Consider the following 8,939-nt stretch of genomic DNA (forward strand, 5'->3'; position numbering starts at 1 on the left):
AGGTCGTTTCCTCCATCCACGGCATGGCCAGGCTCAGGGCAATCCCAAGAATCCCGTAACTTTCTGAGCAAAAGGACAGGGGTGTTACCTTAGCACTGCTGGGTGTAACCTAAAAGAAAACAGTTTGTTACACTGAGTTCCTCTGGCTGTTACCAGATTAAAAAGTGCTGCAAGTTCTCACCTCCAGCAACCCAGATCCAGCAGAGTCTGGACTTCCCAAAAAACAGAAAGAGCAGCATCTCGAACAAAGTGCAAGATGGGGTCATTTAACATCCCAGGATCACCCATCTCTAGGCACAACAGGAATTGGAAAAGAGCAGGGACTGGGGAGATAAGCCAGCGGAGGAGAGCACTGGCCAGGCAGGCAACCATTCTAAGCTAGATCCCCGGTACCCAAAGGGTTCGTGAACACTGTGATGAGAGACCCCTAAGAATCTCCGGGTGTGGGTCGCCCACAAGCCCTGAAAAAAAAAAAAAAAAACCCTCAAAGTTGTTTTCAGAAACCTCTGGGAATGGTAGTTCAGTGGTTAGGGAACATGCCCTATGCGTGGCTGACCCCAATTTAATCCCTGGCATCCCATATAGGCCCTCCATCCACCAGGAGTGATCAGTGAGCCTCAAGCCAGGAGTTAGCCCTGGAAACAGTAGGTGTGCAACGCCCTCACCCCCAAATAAGAAACCCCAGTACTAAATGACTTGCGTCAGTCTGCTCCACCCTAATCAGAGGGTCTGGGCTCAGGTTTAACCAGGCCTCCCTCCCCCACAAACCTATATGGAACTCAATGTGGCCATTATTTCACTGCAACTCACCTGAGTTAGTCAACACCCAGGAAAAACTGAAAAGGGTTTATCCCAGTTCCAAGGACAACATAGAATACAGGACAGGCAGCAAGTTCTTTGGTGGAGACTGACAGAGAAAGTGGTGGCTCTGTGCCAGGCCAGCACCCTCCCCACTGTTTTCTCTTTCAGTGAAGAAACTCCTACCACAATTGCCAAGAGAACAAGTTGTCCCCATGGCACAGCAACCCACTCCATTTCTCAAACATGGAACCTTCACTTCTTTCACACACATAGCACAATGACGGGGTCTCTCGAGCTCTAGAGGGAGGGAGATTCTCTTCTCCCATATCCAGGGTCGGGAAAATAAATCAAGAAGCTTCCCCTGGGAAATGAAAACACTGACATTCATCACGAACGGACATTTTTTGTCGAGTCACTAATGTCTCTAAATGTTCACACAATAGGGTAAGCAGATGCACAGGTCTAAGCAGCTAGGAGCATTATTGTCCAATTGACCAGTCACCAATCTTTACTATAGACCTAAGCTCATGTGACACTGGTATACCAGTGATTTGTGATTGAAGAAAAACGATCTTCTTCAAAGCCCAGAGCTGTGAGGAGATTCCACTCTGGGTGTTGAATCAATACAAATCCCTGCACACGTCTGTCTGCCTCTGCTGCAAACCTCAAATATAATTCCCCACTCTTTGTCTGGGTCCCGTGGCAGAACATCATACTGGCCTCTCATTGCTGATTTTACTCGGCTGAGCCACAGGCATCTTCACTCGGGTCAGTGCTAGCCTTGCCTCCATCAGTGTCACCAGAGCAGTAAGACAGTAGGCAGGGAGCCCAGCTTGCATGCAGACAATCCAGGTTTGATATGCAACACCCCAAACAATCCCCAAGCACTCACTGGCATGGAAATCTCAGCCACTAACTGCAGTATAGAAACTGGGTAAAGAGGGGAGGAGCAGGTAAGACAGAGGGGAGGCAATTATCTTGCAAGAGGCCAAACCAAATTCCTCTCTACCATCCCATATGGGCACTAGGACCCTACAGGGGTAATCCCCGATCACAGAGCCTGGAATCAGCCCTGAGCACCACAGTTTGAGGCCCAAAAGACACAATCATCATCATCATCATCATCATCATCATCATCATCATCATCATTATCATCATCATCAATAAGCCCAAAATCATCATCATCATCATCATCATCAATAAGCCCAAGCTCACCATTTACTAGAGCAGGTCGGTAGTCAGGGCACAGCGGATTTGGTCATATGAAGAAGCTATGTCGGGAAGTTTCCAGACTTGCTGCAAGAAAAATAACGAGGATGTTAGATGACGGCAGATTCACTCCAGAGTGGGTGGGTTCTTCAGAACAGATCTGCAGACAAAATTCAGAAGCCTAAAAGTTCATGAGTTTTGGGCTGGAGCAATAGCACAGTGGCTAGGGTGTTTGCCTTGCACGCAACCAGCCCGGATTCAATTCCAAGCAACCCTTATGTTCCCCCCCCAAAAAAAAACCACCGGAGTAATTCCTAAGTGCAATACCAGGATAATTCCTGTGCATCACCAGGTGTGACCCTACAAGCAAAAAGAATAAAAAGTTCATGAGGCCTGTGCAACAGTAGAATGAGGAGGGCTTGGCCACCAGTTTGATTCCCACATTCTATAGGTCACCTGAGCACCACCAGGAGTAATTCCTGAGTACAGAGCCAGGAATAACCTCTGAGCATTACCAGGTGTGGCCCAAACAAAAGGAAACAAACCAAAAAAAGTTGTTCACTCTTAGGTACCAGAAAACAGGTCAAAGGAATTGTCTTGCAGACAAATGAGGCGGTTCGATTACCATCACCCCACTGGGTCCCATATCCCTGCCAGAAGTGATCCTGGACTACAGAGTCAGGGAGATGGTCTCAGCATTGCTGGGTGTGACCTCCCTCCTGTAAAATAGGAAAGTTCCTTAAGGGAATAGAGCAATTGCACAGTGGATAGGGTGTTTTTTTGCCTTGCATGCGGCTGCCCCAGGTTTAATCCCCAGCATCCCAAATAGACCCCTAGCACTGCAAGGAGTAATTTCTGAGTAATACTCTTAGGGTGCGGATCGATGTCTTCCTATAATGACAAAGAGACTCCAGAGACTGCAAACAGCAAGCAGGGTTTATTGTAAGACTGGTTAGCCAGGCTCCAGCCGCCTACGTGGACACGCAGGTCCAGCAGGATGGGCAAAAGACCCCGAGCTTCTCCAAAGGAGATCTTATATAGGCCTTCCCTGGCCATTACAGCCGAGTCTTTTCATAGCCAATAGATTTGTAATGTTATAAACTTTCTTAACCAATCCATTTAAAAGGACATCACTCCTTAGCCTATGGTTTTAGAGATCAGTATTCCCACCAATATTCAGGAATGTCCCGGTTCTGGGGGCAGTCCTCAGTCTTGTGATATGGGTTTTGTGATATGGGTCTGGTTATCTGGCCTGACCACCACCCTTCTGGCTGAATTCCTTGCTCAGGGACAGAAAATCAAGTTATTCTGCCATGCGGGCTCATGTAAAAAAGAGTCTTGAGAAAGCTAAATTGATTCCTGTGGTCTGTTTTGGGCCAGTTCCTCACATTCCTCCCTTTCCCTGCTATATAGTGAGGAATCTTTCACTATGCCCAGCCTCTAGACTGAAGAATACCCTTCCCTGGGCACTGCGGGGGTCAGAGGCTGGTATTGCTGTCTCAGAACCAGCAGTTGGACTGCATTAATGAGATCCCTAAAAAACGCTACTAGCTCATTCTGGTTTCAAGGGGTCCATGGTCAGGAACAAAAGGCAGGAGTACTAGGGGTCCCAGGTGGGATGGGATCAGGGTAAACAAGTTGACTTTCCCAGTTTCCTTTCTATTACAAGATACCTGTAGGATCATCTTTGCCATAAAACACAATTCAGAAGTACTGGAATTGGCAAGGTAGGAGGGGAACAAGCAAGGGGTTACATACAAGCAAGCCAAGTATTGTTGGGGCCGGTATAGGGGTTCTTCTAGCTAACCTGTAGTATAGATGCTGGGAAGCCACTGTATAGTTCTAGTTACAATAGGCTCAATAGGTCCCTGATCCAACACACATCCCAGCATGGGTCATAACGGGCAAAGACCAAGGTTAATTTTACATGCCTCAATATCAAAAACTACCCAGTGCCAAAACTGGGGCAGTTAAGGAGCTCGCTTTACAGCTTTCGCTACGAGCATACGGAAACAGAGAATAACCCATGCCCTTCCCATGGTTCCTTTAAGTCACTTTCATCAGTCTTATCTTGAGGGGGTCGTCTCCCATTGTCTGGACATGCCACTAGTCGATGTCATTTTGATTCCAAGTGGGGAGGCAGCTTTTTGATTCCATCCTCCTTCAGAGCAGTTGGTGTGTTCGGGATCAGTGTGAGGACCTCTCCAATGAGGTTCGTGGGTGGCAGTCTTATGTCACCTGACTCAAACCAGATCTCCCAATGCATATGGTTGAGGAGTTTACTCTGGCAGTGTGCTCCAAGCCCTGCATGGAGCTGGGCCTTGATACCTGTAAATGCTAGTAATAACTGGAAGAGAGAGAGCATACATTCTGGCCTACACTTCCATTTCAAAGCGAAGTTGGAATAGTGGCAGTTGACCCAAAAGAATTTCAAAGAGAACAGAGTTCCTCCGTTAATGGGGTTCACACTCACAACAGGGCAGTTGGGATTTTCAAGGTGGGATGGGCTTCTTAATCTATCTACTTCGAATTCCCCCAGAGATTCCACCACCTTTAATCCTTTAAGGGAAAATGGTTGGAGGTCCATCTTCTGGAACTGCTTCTTGCTGACACAGGGATGCTGATGAACCCTGCCTGCACAAGGGGTGAAATCTCAAGCTGCCTTAGTTTTTAGTGGGCCCCAGGCAATGAATTTGAAAAATCACATCCGTTAGTCTAAGAAATGCTACTTCGAAATGCCCAAATCTTGGAGGCAGAAGAACAAATGACAAATGGTCAAGCGCTCAGAGTACAAGAACAAATTATCAATGACATAGGACGTACTTTACTTTCTTAGTCTAGGGGTCTGTAATTTTCAGTGTCCCTTTGGCAACCTTGCTCCAATACCTATTCTTCCTCCTCTTCTGCAGGGTGTTCTGGCTTAAGGGAGCTATTCTGTAATGGGCTATTAACCCCATGATGAAACAAGAATTGAGAGCTGTTATGTACTAACTAAGAGTGAAGACTTAGAACCAATTTAGATCACCACTCTCAGGTCTTTAATCAATTTACAGGTTGGGGAAGCAATTGATACTTTAAGCTGAAGTTCCCCCACTTTGGTAAAGCTCTGGCTCCTGCTTTTCTGGCCAGACTGGTGACAGCATGCACAACATTTGAGTATCTTTATAGACTAGACAGCTTACTTACTAAATTACCCAATTATTCAATCACCTTTGCATAACTAGAATCTGATTCTCACAAAAGAGGCAAATTACAGAAGCATGGTTTTCTCTCCTCCTCCATTTTAAATTTGCCAGACAGCTTAACAAATCTGGCTTGCTCTTTTGCATAAACATAGCAAGTTTGGAGAACTCTCCACTTGGGGTACCCCATTACTTACTGAGAAGTCCTAGGCACTAGCAAAGACAGAGCAGGAAACACACCAATAACAGCATTTAATGTCCTTAACTCACATCAGGGATAACCCAGGCTTGGCCATAAGATGTTAAGATCAGGGGGCTGGAGCGATAGCACAGCGAGTAGGGCGTTTGCCTTGCATGCGGCCGACCCGGGATTAGAATCCCAGCATCCCATATGGTCCCCTGAGCACCGCCAGGAGTAATTCCTGAGTGTAGAACCAGGAGTAACCCCTGTGCATCACTGGGTGTGACCCAAAAAGCAAAAAAAAAAAGAAAAAGAAAAAGAAAAAAAAATGTGAAGATCAGGTCCCATGAGGAACTTAAAGGTAGAGCCTTCAGGTAGAACAAAATTTGGCCTCAGGCCTCTCCCCCTCCATAGCAGTGTCCTGCAGTCAGGAGCTCATCCCATACAAGGAGGGTGGGGCTCAGGCTGAGTCAGTCATTGCAGATTTCCAGCTTCCTCATTTTCCCTGGCACAGACCATGTCCAGTCCTTCCTTGAGCCAGCCTGCCTTCAGGGTCTCCCTGAGGTTAGTAGAGTACTTGAAACAATAACTGTTAAATACCTGCTCCAGTCATTTAGACCAATCCTCTGACTCCTTCCCTGAAGGAGGGTTTTTGGGGTCCCATAGCTGGTTTTCCTGTCTGCTCCAGGATAGGCCCTATTGCAGAGAGGAAAAAGTCTTGTCTGAGTTTATGCAAACATAATACCTTTATGTTTCATGGCACTGAGGGGAGAAAAGCAAACATTTCCCTTACTCACAATGAGATCTATCCATTTACTATGGGTCCTAGTCAAATGAATGTTCTGTAGAGATAGAATATACAGTTTAACAACATCAGATCTAACTTACTTAGTCCCAAATTAAAAGCCTTGATTTTCAATTATCTAAGAGCACTGTAACAGGAGTCTTATACTAGAACTATTCTTCAGATCATTTAAGGAGTTTCTTATTAACAGTATAGTTTAATTACAGTCTTCTTTCTTAAAACACAACCTCAAACCTACACACATATTTCTTCACATACTCAAGCCTTCTACACATTCCTTTACATTCATTCTGTCCTGTTCCTCAAAACCAGTTTCACTTTTACAGGGTTCCTTTCTCCTTTTTTCCCCCCACTAATGATACCTCCAACCATCATCCTTTTAACTTAGAATACACACTTACTTCCCTTCCTTGTTGTCATATCTCTCCGGTTTTAACCTTATTTTTATTGAACTTAATATAGTTAGATCTACCAAGAAATTTGGAAACAAGTTGATAATCATTACTTCAATTACCAAGACTAAGCTATACTCTGCAGTAATCTTTTAAAAGCATTACATCAATCCCATAGATATTCAAAAGGTTCATAAAGATCTTATAACATAGGTTCCCAAATTCTTAAAATACTCACAAGATTCATATATTTCATTAACCTACATATTCCTTCAACCTTTGCCCACTTCATCACTTCCAGTGGACTGCATTTTTTATTTCATTTTCTTTTAAATGATTTTAACCTCATTTTTTACTCTCTTTCCAGTACACAACTCAAATACTCACATATGCACTTTAAATTTGTATTTTTAAACAATCCTTGAAAATTACAAAATATAGAGAAAGGGACCAAAATTTTTAATCATCTATATTTTTCTTAGTATGAGGTCAAATATTCCTTTTCATAACTTTTGAGACTAAATTCTGCCAGAATGCATTAAAACTTAAATTCTTTCCTGCCACAAATACACACACAGACACATATATATACATATATACATATTTTGGATATTTCAATTAAAAAAACATTCAAAACTTTTAACACTTAGATATTAACTTCCTAACTTCAAGCCTGGAATCAGCATAACATTGTGATAAGTCACCATTCTCAGCTCTCACTTGCCTCTGCTGAGAAGGGGAAGGGGTCGGGGGCAGCCCCTTGGATTCACAAGAAAGCCTAATATCTTTAAACTCTGATAGGATAAAAGTTTTGCAACCAATTTTATAACTTTAGAAACTCACATTTTAAACTCATTACTCTTTAAACTTGTTTTAGTATACCACAATAATTTCTACTCACATTCTGATAATATAATACAAATACAAACAAATATATATACATTAACACACTAGCATAACAAAACCCTTAAACCATCATTTCTTATGAAGCATAGGAAAACCTTCTTTGGCTTAAGTTCAATAGTTCTTATACCTTAGTTATTTCAAATCATGAGCTTTCTAACTTAAACAATTCCACAATACAAACATGCTTTTGACATAGAAAGAGCCCTTTAGGTTTTTGTTTGTTTTTTTTTTTTTACCAAACCTTTAAATTAGCATAGAAAAAAATACTTGGACTATCAATGTTTATGGAAACATAAGAAAACGTTTATTTTGATGGCTTCTGTACCTCCGTTTCTTGTAAAACAGCTAAATTCCTCATAAAAATTGGCTGAGGCTTGTAAGATAAAGCCTTATATTCTCTGAACTCTTATTTCACTTTAGTTTTAGGCACTACTTCTGCAGCTCTTCCTAGATAATACACATTCTGAATTTCAGAAGAATTACAACTCTTAAGAGCCATTAATGTTCTTCCAGTAAGAAATCTAGATTGAGAATTTTGCTTTCTTTCTAGGCTCAACATTCTGATAAGAAATCTTTGTTTAAACCTGGTCTAACAAGTTCCAAAATCACATAGATCCTTTAAATTGCTGAACTGCATATCACTCTGATTTCTTGAGACAAACCTGCTTTCCCCAGGCCTAATTTTACTACTGATTTTCACTCTGGCTCCAGCACTCAAGTGTTGCACATAGAGAGACACAGACAGACAATGAACTGACTAAACACACCACTACATGTGCACACATCTGGAGTTGATCGAATCGATCTGACCCTACAAAATTGGCAGGGAAAAAAACTGATAGACTGAGAAAGGAAGGAACAAGTCCCCAAAGGCAAAGTTAAGCCCTGTCGGCCGATTGGGAACATTGCCAAAGGAGAAAAATGAAAGTAACTTCATTAAACTGTTCAACTGTTGGGTTCAGATGCCTCGGCTATGACGCCATTCATCCCTCCCCTCCCCCTTTTCCCACTCCCAGAATCCACCCTCACCTGGTCCCGATTGCTTCTTCCTGGACGCCTGGTCTATTTTCTAGGTCGTCTTTGCACTCCCGGCAATACTTCTGGGTCTGGAATCTGCCTTATCGCTCCTCCCCAGGAGCTGGCGGTCCCGCGGATCCAGAGGCCACGCGGCAGTGTTCAAAGGGCCAAGAGCCGATTCAGCTCTGGGTCCTCTTCGGCCGGAGTTATCTACCCGCCCCCTATGCCTATGCTCTACCTCTGATTGGTTGAAGGTGAGGGCCGGTGAAATTAAAAGGGCCAATCAGATGCATATTAGATCACGTGGCGCCCCACCTTTCCCCTTTCACAGACTCACATCATTCCAGGTCCTTGCAGATAACAGGTAGGATAAGGCTTAAGGAGGAATGCTTAAGGCATGAAGCATAAGGTCCTGGAAAACATCCAAACAGGCTCTCCTAAATGCT

General features: G+C 43.6%; 1 protein-coding gene across 3 annotated transcripts in view; it reads right to left on the reverse strand.

Moving 5' to 3' along the window:
- Positions 1 to 8,703, reverse strand: part of LOC129402509 (zinc finger protein 850-like) — a 47,238-nt gene extending 38,535 nt beyond the window's left edge. For 2 of the 3 annotated variants that reach the window (XM_055129367.1, XM_055129365.1), the window contains exons 1-2: positions 8,506 to 8,703; positions 2,017 to 2,097 (exon numbers count right to left, since the gene is read on the reverse strand). The gene's annotated coding sequence lies outside the window, so the exon portion shown is untranslated. Of the gene's footprint in view, positions 1 to 2,016; positions 2,098 to 5,973; positions 6,070 to 8,505 lie in introns of all 3 variants that reach the window. The other variant, XM_055129366.1, reaches the window with a different exon arrangement.
- Positions 8,704 to 8,939: the final 236 nt, after the last annotated feature.

This window comes from Sorex araneus, chromosome 2, assembly GCF_027595985.1.
Source record: "Sorex araneus isolate mSorAra2 chromosome 2, mSorAra2.pri, whole genome shotgun sequence".
Taxonomy (NCBI): Eukaryota; Metazoa; Chordata; class Mammalia; order Eulipotyphla; family Soricidae; genus Sorex; species Sorex araneus.